Raw genomic sequence first — 9887 nt, forward strand, 5'->3', positions numbered from 1 at the left:
CGAATGAGCACTAAATGCACAACTTGTCACATCATGTCTAATTCCCGCAGTATCTGAGTGTTATAGCTGACACGGAGGGAACACAAAACATGTCTCAAAAGTATTGAGAGGGCACACAAAAGTTGTACTGAAAAAAAATCCTCCCTTTTAACCCTTGAGGGGCTCTGTAGAAAACTCCAATGTGTTGATTTTTTTGTAAAACGTAAATCTATACTATCACCAGGTTTGACCCCCCCCACATCTTTGTCGACGTTAGCAAAGATGCTAACTACACTGGCAAGAGTGCAGACAGAGCAAGTCTATCAACAAAGTGACAACAGCTGAGCTAACCAATGCTGTCGCTAAACGAATCGTCTTTTCAGAGACAGGAGGATTCAGGCATTATCCACATCGCACAGATTATTATTATTGTGATTCATTTAATTACATGTTTTAATTAACATAACTGCTTCTTTTATTATTATTATTATTTTTTTAATTTATTTATCTCCAACAACAATTTCAAATAGCCACTCTCATATGAACTACATTTGGGTGACCCTGCTGTGGTGAACATACAGGGATCCTAACAAACCTGCAAACCTGTCACTCATCACAGAAACTTCCTGTAGCTCTTTATACTCCAATGTCTTCTAAAGCGTAATATATGATACCTGTTTCTGGTCCAATAAAAAGAGACACATTTTTTCACACAGTTTGCTCATCTTAATATTCTGTTACTCATCAAACCAATAAGGGTCACCAACAGATCAAAGTAGTTTCAGTCACACTTTAGAAAATGAACTGACCTTTCTACTCTTGATTTGGTCATTTCTCTCATATTGTGACCTCACATGTTCTACGATAACATACATTCAGTATATTCAGTGCAAAAAAAAAAAAAAAAACACCCAGGTGAAGCATTACTGTCTGTTTTGTCTACACTCTCTGTTTTATATCGTTAAAACTTCCTGAACCTTAATGCGTACATTGTCTGTCCAGGAAAGTGCTGTCCCCCACATTTGCTCTCAGCAGGGGTTCTACATGTTGGTTAATGTGGTTTCTCTGTGGTGGGAGCAGTATTGGGCTGGTTGGGAGAAATCAGCTCTGGCACAGCTGCACAAGTGGGCCTTTTACTGGGCAAATCAATCAGGCAGCCCTGGGCTTGGGCCACTGCCCAGAAAGCACAGTTTGGAGGGAGTCTCACCTTACCCCTGTGCACGGGCTGAAAGGAGCCAGTATTATCACTGTCCAGGGCTCACCCTGTCACGTCCTCTTTCTTTTTCCTCTGCCTTCTCTTCCTGCTCTTTCTCCTCCTGTCACCTCGGTCTTGTTCTCTGTTTCCACCATCGTTCATCTTTTTGCCTCCTGGCTATATTCACCAGTCCTCCTCCTCCTCTCATGCTCTGCTACTCCTTACACACTCTCCAACTTAACAGATTGCCATCAGTAGGCTGTGATCTGAGGAGACATGACATATCGTCTCCTGCCATTGGCCGCGTGCCCCTCAAATCAGTTGTGACAGTTTCCTATTACATTGTTTACCTGCCCAAAGGAGGAAGCAGCCGCACTTTAACCATATTCAAATCTGCTCGATCTGGAGTGACCACAACTCATAGCTTCTTTAGCTTCGTTATGCGGTTTATAATGTCTACTGTTATTCCACTGAGGATTGGTTTGAGAATGAGCACCAGATGGAGAAAGTTATCATGGATGTTGAGATGTTTATGACAAGAAATAAACAGGGACTTGCTTTAAAATATCACAAATCGGAGCTTTGCCCATGGAATTCCATTTCTGGTTGAAATGTTGTGCACGTGGTGTTGGGAGGGAGGTTTTGCTGATGTTGGGGCCTCGAATGGTTGCAGAAAAACAGATGAAAAGAGTTTCTGCAGTTCATCTTAGAGTTTTCAAAGCTACCAGTCATGTTTTTGTTGTGAATACACATAATTCACATCTTAAACACTCATTCTAACTTAGTAGTTTATGCATTTTATAGTGTCTTAGAGTTCTGTGTTACTAATGTCTCATAAAGATGGACATTATAGAAAATGTTTTATTCGATATGCAGATGTTGCATTACAGATTAAGATAAATGTCTCTATACTCAAAGAGAAGCTACAGGATACATCAGTGGAGAACCACTGGCTCGCTGGTCATGGGAACTCCCTGCTGTCCCTGCTGCTTATCTCTGCAGAAGGTCATCAGGTCAGAGATTAGATTGTCAGTAACATGGCAGAATTTGGCAAGTGAGTGAAACAGGTTCCTTACAGCTGTCTGCCACTTCCTCAGCCATCACAACTCCATCTCTGCTAGTGCCTGTTTTAGACCGTTTAATGCTGCTGCTGGAACACAACATATTTTACTTAGTATGCATATAGACAGAATATTGCAAATGTTCTAATACTCCTGGGTTATTGTTGATTTAGATTGACTGCACTGCCCTGACTAAAGATTCTCGTAGTGTACTCGTTGTTAGTTCAAGCCAATAATCAGCTAATCACCGTATGCTTGTGATATTAATTAGATTATTACATTACATTACATTACATTTCATTTAGCTGATGCTTTTATCCAAAGCGACTTACAATTACATATAGCCTTTTATATTTTTCAGGTTGAAACTTGATTCATAGAACTGAATTATTTCATGGAGCTGTTTGAATCAGGTTGCAACAACAAATCAATCAGTTTAAGTCTAATAACCAAAGCTATTCAAGTTTTGACAGGAAGCCCATTTGTTCTATGGTGCCGATAAAGTCTTCTTCTCCACTAGCGCCTTTACTTACTGTGGTTACAGTATTGCTCTTCCTATCTCAATACAATTCAAAACACCGTAGTTTTTTGTTGTTGTTGGTTGTTTTTTTTACCAGTTAATAGACAAATCAGTTAAAACTTGATCGACTAAAGCTCTAATCATCGACTAACATCTGGTCAACTATTTGGGAACAGCCCTGATAATTGAGTCTTACATTGTTCTTTTTTTAAGGTAAAGACAAGCTAGTTGGTGTGCAGGGAGAAGTTGAAGGGGAGTTGAGTTTTCCAGGCTTCTTATCCTGTTACAAACAGTACTTTTAAGTAAGAGGATGTATGTGTGTCTTTATTTGTGTTTTAGGTCATTCTGGTTGCTTCTTTGAACTTTAAAAGTCATCTGTGTGATAAATTAAAACAGAAATAACTATTTCTTCATCAACGCAAAAAATTACTGCATTTGAAAAGCTAACACTGAGTGATCAAAGCGCAGTTCTACTTCAGTCTGTAGGTGTATAATTGTAAAAGCTCTTTGTTCTCTTAAATATTTATTAAATTACTTTCTCTGTAAGTCACTGTGTATTAAGGATGTAGGTGAAGAATTCCCCTCAATGGCTGCTGGTGACCTGCCGGGGGGCACCGTGTTTGCAGAGATCTCCAGAGCCAGGCAATTAGTTAATTGAAAAGTTATGTACTTGGCATAAATAATTGAATACAGGGTCTCTGAAATTAGCACAGCATTCAGAGGCACAAATTAATCCTTACAGCAGTATGTGTACAAGATTTCATGAATTACTTTGTGAAGCTCCAGAAAAAAATCTATCACTTAAATCCAGATGCATAAAAGTTGTAACAATAATATCCCAATATCCCTGATTAGTACCTGAAAGGAGTGGCTTTCACAAACATTCCCCCTTGAAAGAACAGACGTTAATGAAGATGTTAAGTAACTCTCTGTTTTCTATGATAACTTAATTCGTTGCATGTTGTAGTAATGTGTTATTTTTACAGCCTATCTCTTGATCGAAAGACAGCGGCGATGTTGAATTTGTCACATTTTCATGTAAACGGAACCACGCAGACTAAACAATGTAGACTTGTCAGATTCACAGGCATACAACACACATGGTTCATATTAGGAAAAACTCAAATCAAATGGCTTTGACTGTTTCACTTCTGGTCTGTGTGGCCATTGAATGAAGACTCTCACAGCAAGTCGATTGTAACAAGTGAATACAAATGCCATAAACCTATAAAAATATACACTATAAAATGATGTAATGATACTGATAGAGCTGTATTCTGGCATTATTTGTATAAAAGAAATCATTGTACTGTATCATTTTGTACCAACAGATAATGAGGGGGGCATGCTCTGACAGGTGCCAATCAACCTACAGCTTCAAACCATATTGCTGACTGAAAATTAGTTTCCTTGTTTTTTTGTGCACAACAACTCTTGTTTTATACTTGTTTTGTAGCTCAATCAATCTGCCATGTGACACAATAGCGTTAGTCAACACTGCACTCAAACATTATTGTTTTATAATGCATGTTTAGAGTAAATACAGAAGTAGATACTTCTGTCTTTCCTAAAGTCACTTGTATGGCCTAATTCACTTATGTTTGTGTCTGTCTTAACACCGAAACCTTCACACTCTGTAAGAGATATATTATTTGATCCCACTCTGTAATGTCGTCGTGGTGAGACACTCAAGGGTTAATTCTAGGATCTGGCGGTTTCTTGCTGTAAAACTTCCCTAGTTAGCCCCAGTGTTTAGCCGTGGTTATCTGAACAGGGCGAACATGACCTGCAGGGCTCCTTTACACCATGCTGCAAACACTTCCGAGACTTCTCACTTGCCTTCATTTGGCACCCGACCAGAAAGCATCTGTCACGGTGACTTCTACTGACCAACTTCAGCCCTGAGCTGATTAATAATATAGAGACATGTGCTATTATTCATGGTACAATGCTGCAGGATTGTCTCAGAGACTAATCCTCTCTGAGCAGGTACAAAACGCTTTGAAAACTTCTTTCTTTTTATTTCTGAAAATTCTGCAGATTTAAATGTTATACAGTTGTTAGCCATCCTGAAGTTTAAGTTTAATAATAAACTTTTCTAGGATTCTGTAACTAAATATTGCAATGTGTTCTTTTGATGCTGTTTAAACAGCTTATACACATTTGTATAAATGTTTGGTAGTGTACGTACCTGTAGGCTTATGTTCGTTATTTATCATCAATACAGAGTTAGGATATGGAACAATGTCAGCTGTGAAATATCAAACACCTCAGTGTAACTATGAATACATCCACCAGTCTTATTTTTCCCTCCAAGCATTCTGTGTCTTTCAGCAGGCCTCCGTCACTGTGGTGACAGATGAATCAGCCCTGTGCTGGGCTCTCCCTGCTTTAACGAAACTGATCACTTACCATACAAGCATGAGCCAAACATGAGTACCCTACTACCGCCCCTGTGTTAGCTAGCATGGCGAAGTGCTGAGCTGGCCCCATGCCCATGTAAAACTGTCTGGCTCTGGAATTAGTGCAGAGCAAGGATTCCATGACTGAGCTGTATTTACAGAGGACATTTAGATGTTGATAGTCTATGCTTACAAGTGGATACATCATTTATATGAATAACTTGCTGATAGATAGTGTTTAATATTTATGAAGGGCTTTTAATTGAGCCCACTTTTCACTGGGTGCTGGCAGGGGCAGAGACTTCTGCTGGTGCCCTGTGGTGTAAATGACCATGCTCAGCTACTAAGATGCTATTAGGTAACAAAGATAAAGCTATTGTCCCCTTTTAAAATGCAGCAATTAAGTAACTGTCTGCATGGAGGAAAAATTGTGTTAATTAAAATTTGTTCAGAGATCAAATTATGCTCGAGTTAATGGACTGAACAGAGGTCAGCATCCATTATTTCACAGGCTAAAGAAAGGAGAATTTTTAGTTCTGCCCTGATGTACAATAAACAAAACACAGCAACTCTAAAAGGCTGCATTCAGAGCAGATGTGACCTGTTGCTCTGTAAGAATGAGTCATGAAAGACTGTGTTGGACATGTGTTTTGTTCTCAACCTCCTACTCATAAACATGTCAGCTTGTTTTCATTGCAAAATGTCAACGTCTCTTATTGAAATAACTTTTCCAATATTAAAATTGTAACTTTTCTTCCAGTGTTCATGATAATTACAACATGTTCTCAACAAAATGACAATATATTTATTTCCAATGACCCCCCCACCGTACATGAGTGTTTTCATTGCCCTCTATAGGACCAACACGTCTTGGTACCTAAAGGCAGAATAGGTCATTAGCCAACACAACATATTCTACTTTTGAACAATACCAGCCACAGGAGGACAGGAGCTTCGTCGAAATGATTAGGATAAAGAACACGTGGTTAACATTCGCAGTGAAACGAGTGCAGTATGGTTAGGTTTAGGCACCAAAGCTATTTGGTTTGATTTAGGAAAAGATATCAAGGATTAGGCTATGTACGTAACGTTACATACATATCTTTAATAAATATATATTTAATAAGTTAACTTTCTCAAATTAAAGTTAGTCAATGTTGACCTTTGTTTTCACACGGGACACGAACAGCGGTCTCCTGGGTGAAAGTCCTCCCCCCTTTACAAAGTCCTCGTCCGTATGCAGACTTTGTCAGTTGTTATGCTTCATCAACTGACATCCTCCTTTTCTACCGTCATAAATACAACGACCACTAGAGGACTTAATAATTGCAAATTGTTTACACAGGTGACCTGTGCGGTATGCTTTAGTGGAGGAATAATTAAATTGCAAGAACTGTAACTGTTCTCTTAAAAAGCAAGAGAAATACAAAACTAAATGTTTACAAGGATAAAAGGCACATCAATTCATAATGATAAAAAACTTCAAACAAAACAAATCTAGTCATTTTTTAGGGCAAGACAAACATGCTATTTTAGTAAATGAAAAGTGGGCTGAAGTTTGTAGTAAACAATGTTCTTTGTGTAATGACAGTAAGGTAAAGAATTGTTCATTTATCTTCATGATTTTAATAAATGTCACACCATAGTGATCATTTTTTTTGTGTATATAAAAAAAAGATACCAGGCAGTTTTGGAAATTTAAAATAAACCATATTCAGCATTAGAAAGTCGTGTATTTTGAGACAACCTACCTCTTTAAAGACCACTGTGATGTCTGGACGTGTACATTGCAAAGTACTTTTGGCCCTGCTGTACTTAAGGTCTAGTGTCACTGCAGGTAAATTTACCCTGGACTGTTAAGTCCAAAGACTGACAAACTGACAATAGATGCCTTAGTGAAGCCATTTAGAGGAAGAATGTCATAACAACAAGCTTAGGTCCTCGTGACATGTGACACACTGAATAGGGAGGCAGTGAGCAGTTTGAAATTCTAATTACTGCTATATGTAAAGTTTTCAGTGACTGACAGCTTGAACAAAGACGTGACAGAGTGGAATTGTCCTCGAGAAGGGGAAAGCTGATTTCAAATGCTTTTACCGGCAGTGATCGAACGCTGCTCGGCCCGCAGAGCTCACTGGAAGAATTTTGACACACTGGGAGGTCTGGTGACGGACAGCTCTCTCTGTAGGGTATCCCTTTAAGAGAAGTGGCCTGCAGTCGCTCAGGGGCAGACATACCTGAGCCACTCAGACAAGGTGAGACGGATCCTTCCATCGGTTCCTTTCGGGGCAGAGAGGGCTCGACTACTGAAGCAGACTTGGCGACAGAGTAATAGGCCAATTACCAGTGATTTGTACAGCAGTGAGCGTAGAGGGAATGTTCTCTGGATCTGTCACTGCCAGACAAATTTGTGCTATCACAATAATGCATTGTCATGGTGGACTCTTCCTAAAAGCTTCCAGTATTGAATTTCAGCTCTGCTACTGTGGGTGGATTTTGTTTTTTATATTGTTTGTGGTCCTATGCCTTTTGCTGTTATACAGTATGTCGAGTGCACCATTAACGTAACCAAAAAAGTAGAAATATATTTTTATATATAAGAAATATAATCTCAGTTTAACCTTATCAAATATTTCCTAAGGCTATTCACTCTCTCAGCATCTGCTCCGTCTCTTTCCACTACAGCTTGCTGGCATTACTTCAAACCCGATCAGTTTTGGACGGGACTCCCTCCACTTCCTCTTGAACTATCAAGTTCTTCTTTGTCACTCCCCTTAGCTTTCCGTCAAATGATCTCAGTCACTTAATTAATGTTTTTATTTTATATTGGTGCAGCTAAAGGTGCAAGATGCTGCGTTTTCCTTCAGATACTAATGTTTGTTAAGGAGTTTCTATCATCTTCCAGCATATAAATAGAAGATATACACTGACATAAACTGTGAATTTGACATATTCTACAATGAATGTAGATCAAAGACAAGTCATTTAACTATTAAAATCTTTTAAAGTACTAATCCATGAAAATTACTTTCACAAATAAGTAAATCAATCTATTAAATTTATTGAGAAGATTGATACTTTGATTGATAATTGATAATAAATTGGTTTGTCCAAACATATATTGCAGGAAATGTAAATTCTGCTAATAAAGTTGAGTGGCCATGTGTTTTGTCAGTGAAGTAAGATGCATGTTTATGTACTGCACTGACCGGGGTTGAAGCGATGCTGCTAGCTGAACATACAGCCAGATACTGATACAGCCAGAGTTTGAATAAATATACTTTTGATTTCATATATTATGGTTACATTTTACACAGCTCAGAACTTAAGGGACACAGTTGCATTTTGATCTCTCATTTTGGTTTGCAGTTCAATTTCCCATTTTGTGAATTTCCATATTAAAATCTCTGTTATTTTAAGAGTATTTGATTTTTCCAGAGGGCTGCAGAAGAGGGGATAGAAACCAATTCTGATTTCATGGTTGTCAATATTCTCGTTTTGTCAAAGCCCACTGGAATCCCATTTGGCATGTAGTCAGTTTGGTTAGGTTTGGGTTCAAATAAGTACATTACTTAACTAAATAAAGTTGCATCAGTGTACTTACATGTGTTACATGAAATAAGTCCACGCTGGAATAAACACAGACCTCCTGGGTTAAAGTTCTCAGTTTGATTGGTCCAACCTCCCCCAGCTTCCTAGCTTTGTGGATTTTATACTACCTTACCTTTCTTCCTTCTTTGAATCATATTGTCACGGCACAGATGTCGAAGGTCATCTTGTCGGTATCTCTGATGCCGGTGGCCTTAACAAAATGACAGTATTTGACACCCTTTGAGAAACGGCTGAAGAGAGATTAATGGTTTATTGTGGTTACTCGATCAGCCATATCTTTAAATTGTAGTCATAGTCAAAGTCCATCTTTGTGAAACAAAACAAAATTCACAGGAAGTGATGCTCTACTGTATGTTTTGTAAAACAGTAATGGCAGTTTGTTTGTACTGAAGTAAATGAGACCTTGGTACCAGAAGTGAGAGCCAACGTAGTAATAAACAAAGTGTAAACAAACTTGGCTTTAGTGGTAGCACTGACTGAGTATTTGCTAATGAATCCAGTGCAAATGCTTCATAAAATTATTATTGTCATTATCAATGTTGTCAGCGAAATAAGAAAAAAGACAGTTGAAATATGTAGAGAGATAGCAGAGAGTAAAACTCACAAACTGTAAAGGTGCATTCTCTCTGTAGATATTGACACTGTAAATTATTAGTAAACAAACATGGTAAATGTCACTGTTTACCCTCTGCCTTGAAATTTATTCGAACACTCCTGCAGAAACTGAACCCATAACTTGACATATCTCACATTGATGTGACTGATTCCTGTCTGTGACAGTGTCAGCTCTCACTGTGTGCTGCTGCCAGCTACCGTGTCAACCAGCTGCTGTGCTCTAATGACAGCCAGCTGTTTGATCGCCTGCACGCCTGTCACTGAATATGTGTGAGAAACCTGCCACTTGTTCCCTCACTCATTCCACAGTCCCACCATAACCAAAGTTTGCACAGTAGCCAGTTAATGAAACCTATAGTCGTGGATAATATGAGCGAGTTTAATGTCTGGGAATTATTTTGCTATGTTCACTCATAAAGGGATGAAGGAGAGGAAGAGAAGAGAAGAGAAGAGAAGAGAAGAGAAGAGAAGAGAAGAGAAGAGAAGAGAAGAGAAGAGAAGAG

This window comes from Brachyistius frenatus, unplaced genomic scaffold, assembly GCF_029030835.1.
Source record: "Brachyistius frenatus isolate BFR_SWC_R1_liver_20210118 unplaced genomic scaffold, ASM2903083v1 Contig_9, whole genome shotgun sequence".
NCBI classification, from domain to species: Eukaryota; Metazoa; Chordata; class Actinopteri; family Embiotocidae; genus Brachyistius; species Brachyistius frenatus.